This window comes from Vollenhovia emeryi, unplaced genomic scaffold (genome assembly GCF_000949405.1).
Source record: "Vollenhovia emeryi isolate VEMERY1.0 unplaced genomic scaffold, V.emery_V1.0 DF939183.1, whole genome shotgun sequence".
NCBI classification, from domain to species: domain Eukaryota; kingdom Metazoa; phylum Arthropoda; class Insecta; order Hymenoptera; family Formicidae; genus Vollenhovia; species Vollenhovia emeryi.
In genome coordinates this window covers 541,487-553,870 of record NW_011967183.1, presented here as the reverse complement: position 1 = coordinate 553,870, position 12,384 = coordinate 541,487, and the positions used below count along the sequence as shown (strand labels likewise).

Sequence of the window (12,384 nt, the reverse complement as noted above, 5' to 3'; positions counted from 1 at the left end):
TTGCAACATTACACGCACGTTAATAAGATGACCTCGAGCACACATTTATATCCGCATGGGCAGGGTAATTAACGCGATAGCAATGTCGAAATGCCGACGGTTACTGCATGGTGCATTTAATTCGCGCGCTAAACCGGCTGGAACGGAGCTTTATCCACTTTGCGGAGACGATGAAAATTACATTGGACTACGCATAGAAAGAAAAGGTATTACTCGGATAAGCGAAACGCAACCGTCACCTTCGAACTTAAATAAACGGGCATGCGTCGCAATTACATGTAAATTCCACCTTTGATGCAGCTGCAGCGATAATTATTCCAGTTGGATATCATACAAAAATATTTCGTGTAATAAAACTCTGTTGAGTTACACACTCTCGGCTATTTATGATTAATATTCCAACGTTGCATCATAAATAATAAAAAAAAGTAAAAATATGCAATAATGAAATACTTTACAGCAAAAAAAAAGTACCATGCATTATGCATTTCGTTTAGCAAAATACAGGATGGAGTTGTATCAACTGCATACTTTATCGAGGGGTTTCGTGCTTGTTTCGTCGTGTCATCGTTAAGGAGATGCTGGAGTGATTCTGCACTTTTGGCACCTTTTGCTCTTAGAACTATCAATTCGTGAAAACATTCGTGTAATATACAAGTTATGTCGCTTTTGTGTACAGTCCGGCAGTGTCCCACTATTCAGATTAAGTGAAAGAACAGCATGGTATCATTGAAATTAAGTTTAGGAGCTTAACAAGAAGTCTATTCACTCGAATAAGTGATAGGTTACCTAAACCTATAACTTATTTGAGTGAATAGATTCATACCATGCTGTTCTCCGATTGAGTCCGAATAGTGGAACACTGTCGATTCGCACAGAAAAGCCACACAATTTGTACATTACACAAATGTTTTCACGAATTGACAGTTCTAGAAGCAAAAGGCGCCAAAAGTACAGAATCACTTGGCATCCCCTTAATCGAGAAGCTGGCTCTCGATTCTGTTTTTCCTTTTTCGACATAATCTCACCTTTGGGAATGCGAACTATCGACGGACGAGATTTCACAGGATTTTAATTACGGGCAAAGAAATCGATTTCTAATTCCCGCCCCGGTGGTGCGCCATACGCAATTCCCGCAGGCTTGCGAAGGGCAAAAAGGGAATTTGCCCTGTAATCGGCCGATTCCACTCCTAAGTGGAATGTTTTGAAATTTTCCACCGACGACGACACGGAGGGAAAAAGCGTAGTTGGGGAAGAAGAAGGGGGGAAAAACCATGCGCGGATGTGGGTATGCGTGCTTTTTTTACGCCCATTTTTGTCGCGGCAAAAAAGGGGCGCCGTAATGCTCTGGCTGTGTCATTTTTTCCGGCAAACCGGCGGCGGTTCTCGGCCCGCGTTTCACATGAAATATTTTCAAATAGAAAGAGCGCAATTAAAAATTGGCGCGCGCGCGCGCACAGACAATATTTGATAGCATTACAAACGCGCGACATCGCGAAATTATCGCGCGGGGTCGTTGTGGGAATATAGAACTGAAAATTTCGTGGCCGCAATTGTGAAACTCACCCTCGAGCTCCCTCGTTGGACGCACGGCTTCCACTGGGTCGTTTAATCTTAGGACAGAATATGTTCCTCGCCACGGGTGATCAACGACGCTTTAATAGTCACCTGTGACATAACAAATACAACTCTCATTCTCTCGGCTCCCGAGACCCTTTTCATCTCTCTCACTTGTATTAATCATATAATATTCAGTGGAATATTGCCCATTGGGAAACGACTTGTCCTATTTTATTAATACCGATACCGCTTTTGTATCGATGTCTGCAGTGTTTATGGGTTTATTGATTTTCATTTATTTCTTATCGTGTTAAAAGAAGACGACAGACTGGACACCCGGTGACTGAATGATGCCAATCATCTCCGAATTGTCAGTTCCGTTTTAAAATTATTTATTCTCACGAGTGTGCACCATGTGCTAGTAAAAATAATGGAGGGAAGCCCCTTGTTATGAGGTAGGCTCCCAATACGAGATAGCGGAGTTTCTGCTAAATAGGCATCATCTGTTTGTTCCACCATGAATTCATTGCCCTTGGAGTGAAATCTGTTTAGTGGAAAATTGTTGGATCGTGTAATCGTTGCGAAAAAGATTTGCGATTGAATTTGGACGTTGAAAACCTAAATCTCGTATTAGAATCTTATCTCACAATAGAGAGCTTTCCTCTGTATTTCCTCCGCGGTGCCTAATTCACTTCTGGCTACTCGTTAGAAGATAACGGCTATTTAATTTCAGCAACTTCCCGATTGTCACCCTGCGTCTTTGCCGGACGACCGTCTGACTTGCCAAGCGTCGGAAATTTTCGTGGTTCAGTCGGGTCTTTCGACAATACGTAAACTAATCGGCAAATTAGCGATACGACTCTCCGCCGCTGCGAAGGGTGCGCGAGATAGGGCGCCGGGTTATGCGACGGCCATACGACAGTAATGGCGCTTGCAGCTGACGACGTTAATAGAAGGATTTCGGGGGTGAGCCCGCTCCCTCCGCCCATTGGACTAATTAACCTCGTTATATCGCCGGTCCAACCAACAGGACACTACTCCTGTTCCCTATGTAACGATCGTCGTACCTCCTGTACGAACCAACCCGACGCGAGACATCTCCCCGTCGAGAGAGTTTAATTAATCTAATGACGGTCTCCGTAACATCCTTGAGTGACCGATGTAACCCGATGTGACGTAGAAACACGAGGATATACCGGGCGTTTCCAGCCCGCCCGTGGGCTGGACTTTTTATCAACGAAAGATGTCGCGGCAGTCATTGTTCATAAAATTAACGGACAAAAAATTTCGACGAATGTCCTCGGCAGATTTGCTGAATGCTCTGGGGAAAAAAAGACAGCAACCCATTTTGGGCCCACAATTAGTAATCGAACTATTATGACTGTTGGTAACTCTGGGAAAAATTCTGACCATTTTTTTAGTTAAGCAACTTAACATTTCGGTTAGTGCCTCTTAAGTGAAAATTATCTTTGCGTTACGAACAATCCAGATAATTCGATTACTAATTGTGGGCCCCAAAATGGGTTGCTGTCTTTTCTTTTCCCAGAGCGGAGACAGTTTCCAGATCACTCGAGAAATCTGTCGTTTAAAACTAATGCGGCCAAACTGGATCGTTGTTTACTGTGACCAAGTCGTAAGTTTGAAATCATACATTTTCATGCGATAGTATTGCAAACGTTCTCGTTGAATTCTAAATAGATATAAAATATCGGGGCATCGAGATGCAAATAGTATTTCGCTAAAAGTCCAGCCTAGAGAAACCAGATGTTACATAGATCGATGGTAACTTCAGTTTTAGCAACTGTCGCGCATTTGTTACTGTTCCAACACTGAGTCCCATACTGGATGTCACAACTTGACGATCGATGGATTCGATCGAAATACGAAAGGCCGCAGCTAGCGACAAGCACGACGACCGCCGTCACAAATCGAATTTAGCATTCGAGGCAGCGTTGCGGACGTTCTGAAAATCCGCGAAAAGCCACAATTTTATTTCCGCCGAGCGAAGCGAGATTCATATTTCAAAACCATCCGATCTATCACGTTTTTTTTATATCAAAATGATCAAGTACCTAATATATCACGAGCACTGACAAAAGTATTAACGTGTACAGATATTGACAAAAAACGACGTTCCTACAACATTAAAAAATTAAAAAACAGAAAACGCATGATAAAATTCTGCCGTACGAAGCTTCGTTTTCGAGAGAGAAAGAAATGATCGGTATCGGTCGATACCGATCTTCTTTTTTTTTTCGATATAGACGGAAGCCCACGTGGTTCAAAGTAATGAAGCCCCACCGGTGCGTTGCTCCGATGGGAGACATTAACCGGAAGTAACTCCGCCTCCATCAGGTGCCTCGTCATACTGTTCATTACTTATCGATCCGACCGACGAAATTGAATTTAACGGGAGAGGGCGGCAAGGAAAAAAGGGGTCGACGACGGAGTATCGGGAGAAAAAAAAAGAGAGACAGACAGAAGGCGGGCAGGACGAGAGGGCACGTTTCGAACCGTGCGCCAAGAGCAGATAGTGGAGGATGCGATGCGGGGAGAGACCGGTCGAAATAACCGAGACGAGAATCGAGGAGCGAGTCGCTCCAGGAATTTATCGCGTTAGTACTGCGAGCGAGCGAAGCTCCAACACTCTCGACACCGGGGATTCCAATTAGCCACTTTAGCCATTTCGCAAGATCGAATTCTATCGATTCTCCTCTCGTTCGTCCCCTCATTCCCCCTCGCACCCTTATCTCGCGCGTCGTCGCGCCGATCACGCAACAGCATCGGCGATGTTGAAGTACTTCGAAGTACTCCGAACACCCGATTATATCGAGCATTAAATGCTTACTAATTCGATATATTCGATATTGTAATATAATAGAAGCTTCATCATTTCCATTATCTGAATGTTCTACCGTTCGAGCACAATGTTCGATGCGTAAAACGTCGCTTCTCTCACCGAGTCACAGAAATATCCTCAAGACGCGAAAGGTGCCTCTTGACTTCCGAACGTTAAACGAAAGACTTTAAAGTATGACAGAAAATTAACGTAATTTCGGTTAGAGCTGCGCTAACGGATCTTTACATAATTTAGCAGACGCGAGAGGTCCACGAACGTGTGAACAAATGGTCAGTTTGGCGTAAATCGTTCTGTTCCTTTGAAATAAATAAAGTTAAGCGTCGGGAAAGCAATTGCTCTCGGAGCGACAAATCGGAATCGAAACGGCGAGACAATTTAGGTAATTTTATCGAATCCGTTTTCTCCCCGTGTTAGCGGCGTTAGAAAAGCGAGCTAGACCGTGTCGTCGTCGCACCCGAACTCATCGTATTGACTTGTTCCGCGAGCATAGAATTCCGGTGGATGGAATTCTCTCGACGGCGCGATTTCCGCCCGTATAACCGAGTGCAATCGTTAGACGTGCGCGCACATTCACGTAAAATAATAACGAAGAGGCGCGAGCCGCGTTTTGCACGTGTTTGCAATTCCTTTCTTCTCTTTCGCTTCTTCTACTCCCAACGACTCCTTTTTCCGACGGTATTTCGCTTTTACATTCTCGTGCAATAACGAGGCGTTGCTGCATTTCATGTTCGCACCTCTCTCTTTCTCTCTCTCTCTCTTAGCTACTTACTCTCTCTACACAATGTTTCTTTTCCGCGTCCATCGTCGACTTCCTTAACTTTGCCTTGTGGAGAATGCTCACTGCTGTTTCGCGTCTTGCGTTTCGCTCCGCGAAACGAACTCGCCGTCGTCGTCGGCGAAAAAAAATCCATCTTCACCGTGACGCGAAAGAAACCAGCGACACCGAGTAATTCTTCATCGCGGAATACCGTGGAGCGCATAGGACACAACGTCGACGAGACGGAAAGGGAGACGTAACACGGATGAAATTGCGGGTCGCGCGACGATATTGAATGTTTCATATTTCAAACATATCCTTTTCCAGAGCATTTCAAAATTTATATTTCGCATTCAAGCCACGTTTTTCCAAGTATCCCGTGATTTGCACCCGCCACGCGAAATATGTTTTCACGATATTTTCTCGCATCGGTCTGTAAATAACATCTACTAGTATTATACAGGGTGTTACGTAATACCCGACTCACCTCTTATTTTCGGATAGAGCGGACTAGACTGAGTCGAAAAGTCCTCTATCATTTTACAATTTTCGCAATAGTTAACGAGTTATTAATTATTAAAAATCGTTGTCTTAGCCCGGCCTACCGCCCAATTAAAGTTCGCGGTGAACTGCGGCCGGTCCCGCGATTGGCGTTGCTAGGCGCGCGGGGAGTTGTTTGTGACACACGGCAACGGCTAAGACAGCGATTTTTAATCATTAATAACTCGTTAACTATTGCGAAACTTGCCAAATGGTACAGGACTTTTCGACTCAGTCTAGTTCGCTCTATCCAAAAATAAGAGGTGAGGGTATTCCGTAACACCCTGTATAACAATCAGAATGACGAATTCCGCATACGCACAAATATATATATTTTTTTTTACTTAATCATCTGATGGATGCAATTTATAAAAGGCAAATCACCGGCGGACAATTTCCTTTTAACGAGAGACGATACGTACACATCGTGCATAATTCGATTACGCCAAGTGTCCCACAGTTTGGTAGCCGCGGTATCGGATGAAATTGCGGCGCGCGTGCGATTGTACGGACGTAAACTGCGTTTGTTGACGGATGTATTTAGCGCGAGGCCCGAGTGGGCGGCGGGAGGAGGAGAAGAGTGCCGCACGCACATTGTGTCGCGCGCATACCGCGTCGCCGTTCATCGTTTCATTCGGGCTCGTTAACCATCGTTAGCGCTCCCGTCCGTTCCCTTGTCGACCGAAACCAGCGCGCGGCACGCCGCAAAAACCGCGTAACGCGCGCGACAAAACTGCCCCGGACGGAAAGCCGCAGCCTTACCGGCAACCACGGCGGTCGCGTCTTTCGTCTAACGCTCGTAACGGTAATTTGCGCTTAACGCAGGTATTCGAGAACGTCGGCCTGTTCTTCGTTCGCCACGTCCTTCGCAGATAGAAGGCAGAGAGGATCGCTGCGTTTGGCGACGAGAAAGATAGTCTAAGGTGTACGGTATTGGGGATGGGATCGAACACTCGTAACGTCTTCGCTTTTCGTAGTTGATGTGGGCTTCTAAGTTACCTAACTTATAACTTATTCGAGTGAATAGACTTCTTGTTAAGCTCCTAAACTTAATCTCAACGATACCATGCTGTTCTTTCACTTAACTTGAATAATGCGACACTGTCGGTCTGTACATAAAAGCCACATGATTACACAAATATTTTCATGAATTGACAATTCTGGGAGCAAAAGGTGCCAAAAGTGCAGAATCACTCCAGCACCCCCTTGAGACTAAATCCCAATTCGCTCTCGTAAGCCGGTAGGAAAAATTGAATCGTATACCGTTGACTTAAGAAAGTAAATAGGAAACTCACGAAAATCTCCCAAGGCCCTACGAAGGAGAACCATCTATCGGCTATAACATTGTTAACGTTTGCGATAATTATACAATCGTGGCTTTCTGTAAAGTGACAATTATGATAAAGCATTGCGTCGTCTTTTCAATTTTTCGCTTCATTTCGCGTTTTCCGGGAAGCACGAGCTACACCTCCGCGTTTACGACACGAGGATCGGAGTGAGGGTTGACGCGACGCGCCGTCTGAAAGGGCCACTGCTCTGACTAAGTACCTCTTCGGAACACACAGCGTACAACCGTCGACCTGCGCTGATGCTGGCGGTGTCGTCTCGTTTGCGGCCGCGGAGACTCGCAATCATTGCGCCGCAAATTGCCCCGCAAACGTCTCGCGGTGCGTCCTTGTAATCTCGCCGGGACACGGTAGTCGTGTACTCGCGTCTGTCGCGTCACGGAGGATCGTAAAGTATGAGAGTACGAGTGTACACACACGCACGCACACGCGCGCGGAGCCGGGCGGAGATTTAGGAAAAGACGCCGTCTCCACGGGAGAGATCTTGCCGAATCCCGCCCTGTCTCGATTTACTCGTTGATAGTTAGCCGTACGGGCTGTTGTCCCGCCGTTAAACGGTAATGACAGAGAACTCGGATTAATTTAGTGACTTTAGCGGGGGGAGTTTCGGGGAAGACGCTTTACTCCGCCCCGTCGCGATTCCTGTGATCCTCGACGGTTAAACGTCTGCGTGGTGAAACGTCAAGTTTTAATATCTGGTTTAAGTAAAGCTTTGCTTTAAATTAAATGGCGAGTAAAATATCAGTGATGTTCTCCGTAGGTACACAGCTCCGCTTTTAATATGCCGGTGACTTTTCATTTACATTTTATAATCAGTATTTTTTTTTTAGAGAGTGCGAGAGAGGTTTATTTATGATAAATTTGTAAAATTTATTACAACGAATGTTTAAAATCTGCGTCAACATATACCAACGATTATACACTTTCTTTAACTCCTCTCTGCAAGTTTTACAAACAGATGCATCGAGTCTTTTGTCCTCACTTTAATCTCCCGTCGGAACAGTCCGATATAACAATATAGCAATCGGTTTATGTTGTTGAGTTTTATGGAGATGCAGCCTGCCAACTAGGTATTATATAATCCTGCATTGCTTCGAGTGTTCGGAGAACTGTATGGAGAATTGCTCCAAAGCGTTACATGGAGGTCCACCATAGGCATCCTCGTCGGGATTATAGTCCGGGTGGTTCATTATGCTCCTGTGCCCGAGGAAAATCAGATTGGCAAGCGTCAACGAGTGCCGGAGAAATCCCTTCGTCCTTTGTCTAATATTTGCCAGGCAATGCGCGGGACATTCGTGGTCGGCGAGTCCCGGAAACGATCTGGCGTCGATCCAACGCCGCGCGCACAGCGGACCTTCCTTGGGATGTATATAGTTGGAACCGTCGTCCTCATTATCGTTTCAAACCACCGCCGACGAATACGAAGTCGGATACCCGGAAATTCGCTGTCCCACGTGATCCATGCTCGGCGGCGGGAATTTCTTCGGATTCGTCGAAATTCACCGCCGATATTCCGAATCACGAACTTTCCGAGGGTTTTCGGGATTCTACAATCTGCCCGGAATTGATGCCCCCCGCGACTATTGAGGTCGTTGCATACGAAATGTCGGAGCCCGAAAGTTTCAGTTTTATGGTACGCCCGCTTATAAAGTAGACGTCTTCCGATAATCAAATATCACGTGTCACGTCAAAGCGACGCGATTCTTTTACGAAAGTGCGCTGCCAGCCTTCGTAGGGTATTTTTCAGGTACAGATATTTTTTTTCAAGTAAACTGCGCGGAAACGCGTAAAAAATACAAAGTTCGTACAAAAATATCATTCCACAATTTTGAAATGCGATACATTACGGGAGAAATTCGCGTATAAAATCCGCTCTTTTCAAGAGAATTGTACATCAACGCGAAAAAAGGTCGGCATTAATAAAATTTGACATCCGATATAAGTTAAAACATATTCTTGATTCTCCACTTGATTCAAGTTTAAAACCTAGCTTCCATTCAGGTGAAAATATGGAAATAAGTCATTGTAAAAGATATTGCTAAGTTCTTTAGAGTTGAATAGATCTTGTTTCAAGAAACTGCGTGAAAATTAATCATGTTGATACAAAATCAACGTTTATGACAACGTTCCGACAAATCGATGGTACCGAGGTGTAAACCGCCGAGGGCATTGTGGTGTACAGATTTGCGGTATTGCTGAACATTACAAGGCAGTTTTGGGTATTAGTTTGGGCAATAGACCTTGCTAGGGTATTGTAAAGATGAAATAAGATAAAACAAGATGAAATCAGATAAAACAAGATAAATAAGATAAAGTAATGCCCACTGAGCATCAGTAGGCATCGGTGTACATGATTTTGGTCAGCGGTTTACTCCTCGGCACCAATGAAAAGTATCGCAATTATGAAGAGATTTATAGAACGGTTTTCTAAATATTCTGATGAAACTTTCATGCAAAGATATTCCGAAATGTATCTTTCACATTGAAATTGCATAGAAAAATGGTAAAAATTGCGGAAAAATACCCTGTTGATTGGCGTAGACCGAAAATGTGTAGGCGAGTCATTAGGAACAGAACGGTAAGTCTTCGGACACTCCCTACACGGAACGGTCTTGTCGATTGAATCATAATAGAAGACTCGCAATCCGGTCTCGCGTGGTCGAGCGCGGAGCAAACAAGCGAACGCAATGGATGGATATTGGAACCGCGCAGGTTAACGATCGGGCGTTACATCACGCATTGGCACGATCTCGAGTTTAAGGTCAAAGACTTTATTTGCTCCTCTCTCGGCCGGTCGGCGTATAATGAGCGTTATAGAGCGTGGCCGAGAGCGGCACACCGCGTTTAACAGCATAAATCACGAAAGCGTTACCTGGAACGAGATTCGCCGCAATCCCGACCCGATCCTCCGCGCTACAATTCCGAGTTTTCGCCCTCCTCCCCCGTACGAAACGCGCGATAGACGATCCTCCACCGCGCCGAACAGAATCCAATTATCTCGCTTTTTGCCCATCGAATCACGGTCGTAAGCTGCCGCAGGGCGAGGCGAGTGGTGCCAATTTTCATGCCGCAAAAACATCCCGCTCGTACGTCGCGGAATCACGGCAACTACGAGCGGATAAATCTCCAACTTTCGTGAGACGCTAATCTCAACTGTTAATTGAATGGCAAATGAAATTTTAAAAGTTGCAGTTTACGACGTTACTCGTTATTCAAGCTGGACTCGGCGAGCGCCCGATAAATCTATTGTCCGGTAATGTTTCAAAGGTCGCGCTTGAAAGTAACGATTTTCCTTCCGACCCAGAAATATTATTTCAAAATACTTTGCCGTAAGTACCTGCGACGTTGGCGTTTATACGAAAGATTGAGATTACAAGCATTTTCGAGATTTCGGTAAGCCAAGACTCGGCGCGCGAGCGAGGCTTTGCAGGCTTCTATCGTCTGCCTGCTTTAAATTTTTACCAAGTTGCCCGCGATGTTTCGTTTATCGACTTCCTCGCGTACGTCATTCGTGCAACATCCCGAAATCTCTCTTCCGTGGCCGAGATTGAAGGCACCGTGTCTCGAATAGCTGCTTTCCGGATTATCTCGCGCGCATACTAATCCTTGAATGGCGCGATGCATGGAGCTATTATTCTAGCCCGGGTGTAAGGTTGTGCCTCGAGTAAATATATCTTAAAACAAAGGAGTTTCGCGAACACGCGACGTATACACGAAGCGCGAGTCTCTCACGCAGATTTCAGTGTGCATTCGCGGAAATCTGTACCAACGACCGTAAACACAGGTCGCCGGTGAAGTTCCGATGAAACTTTAATCAGGTCAAGAGAATTTGTACGCAAAATATCCCGCCGTCAGGAATATAAAGTACCTTCTGTTTCTTTGTATAACTATGAATACACTTTTACCCTAGATTACTTCTTCCGTTTAATAATTCACTAAAACTCCTCGAGGCGAGACGTCACTCAGACTTATGATTTATGAAAGTACTCTTTGACAGATTCAAAAAAAGGAAAACGCGTAATGATACAACGGGAATTTATTAGACTCCTTAATTGCTGCAACAGTTCAGTGAGAAATCAATAGAAATTATCAAGTAGAAAAATTGCATGACGACCAATGCACTGAAAAAAATGTCTGGTTGTATATGGCCGAACCAGATAATTCCTGTAGGATTTACCAGAATTTCTGTAGGATTTAACAGAATTTCTGTAGTCCTACAGAATTTCTGTAGTCCTACAGAAATTCTGGTAAATCCTACAGAAATTCTGGTAAATCCTACAGGAATTATCTGGTTCGGCCATATACAACCAGACATTTTTTTCAGTGTGGCTGGCACATTCCAATTAAAGAAATTCATTGCGAAAACTATTACCTCAGCCAGGTTTTGAACCTGGACCTCCCTACACTCTAAGCAATAAACAGTAGCACTAATATTACCATATGACTCAGTGGTCCAATTGGTGAGACGCCCGCCTAGAATGTAGGCAGGTCCAGGTTCAAACCCTGGCTGAGGTAATATTTTTTGCAATGAATTTCTTTAATTGCAATTTGCCAGCCATCGGTGGTCATGCAATTTTTCTATATTGTTTAATCAACTACTGGCGTTAAATACCTCTTTAAGAAATTATAATGTATGGAACGAGAGGGAAACCGCTGACCAAAATCTTGTACACCAATGCCCACTGATGCCCAGCGGGCATTACTTTATCTTATTATCTTATTTTATCTTTATAATACCCTAGCAAGGCCTAATGCCCAAAAATTGCCTAGCAATGCCGCAAAACTACACCGCAATGCCTTCAGCGGTTTCCCCCTCGATATAGAACTTACAATTTCATTTTATTTGTACACTAATTAATTATAATCAACACAATCTAATTTAACGTTCGCTAATTTGAACTCGTGATTTTCCCCACCCACAAAAGTAATCTAGGATCGGTGTTCGCCGGCTCGTGTATTTCTGTGCCAAAAATTCAAACTTCAAGGGACATTAATTCCTCTCTCATTCTACACGCCTCTGCCCGGCTTCAAGTCACACGAGAGTAAAATGTTTACTGAAATATTTACGAACACTCGAAATATTCGTAACTCCGCCTGCATACCTCTTGCAGCGACTATTCATAGCTATGCCAACTAGGTACATTTTTTCCGAGTGCCCGCACTTTGTGTACCCGTGTACGTATGTACGCGTATAAAGGTGAAATACCTTCGCGTTGCGACGACGTTGTAAAATTCAAAAATTTTACAACGCTGACGGCGAGAGCAAAATTCGCGAGACGCCCGCTAATTCGGACATTTATTTATTCTCACCGCGTGCCTCC

The 12,384-nt window shown here is 44.6% G+C and overlaps 1 protein-coding gene across 4 annotated transcripts in view; it reads right to left on the bottom strand.

Annotated features, from left to right (window-relative positions):
• LOC105562805 (protein-tyrosine sulfotransferase) overlaps nt 1-12,384 on the bottom strand; it is a 92,658-nt gene that overhangs the window by 67,857 nt on the left and 12,417 nt on the right. For 3 of the 4 annotated variants that reach the window (XM_012013886.1, XM_012013885.1, XM_012013884.1), the window contains exon 2: nt 1,567-1,668. The exons of the other annotated variant lie outside the window; for it this stretch is intronic. The gene's annotated coding sequence lies outside the window, so the exon portion shown is untranslated. The remainder of the gene's footprint in view (nt 1-1,566; nt 1,669-12,384) is intronic. 4 annotated transcript variants of the gene reach the window in all.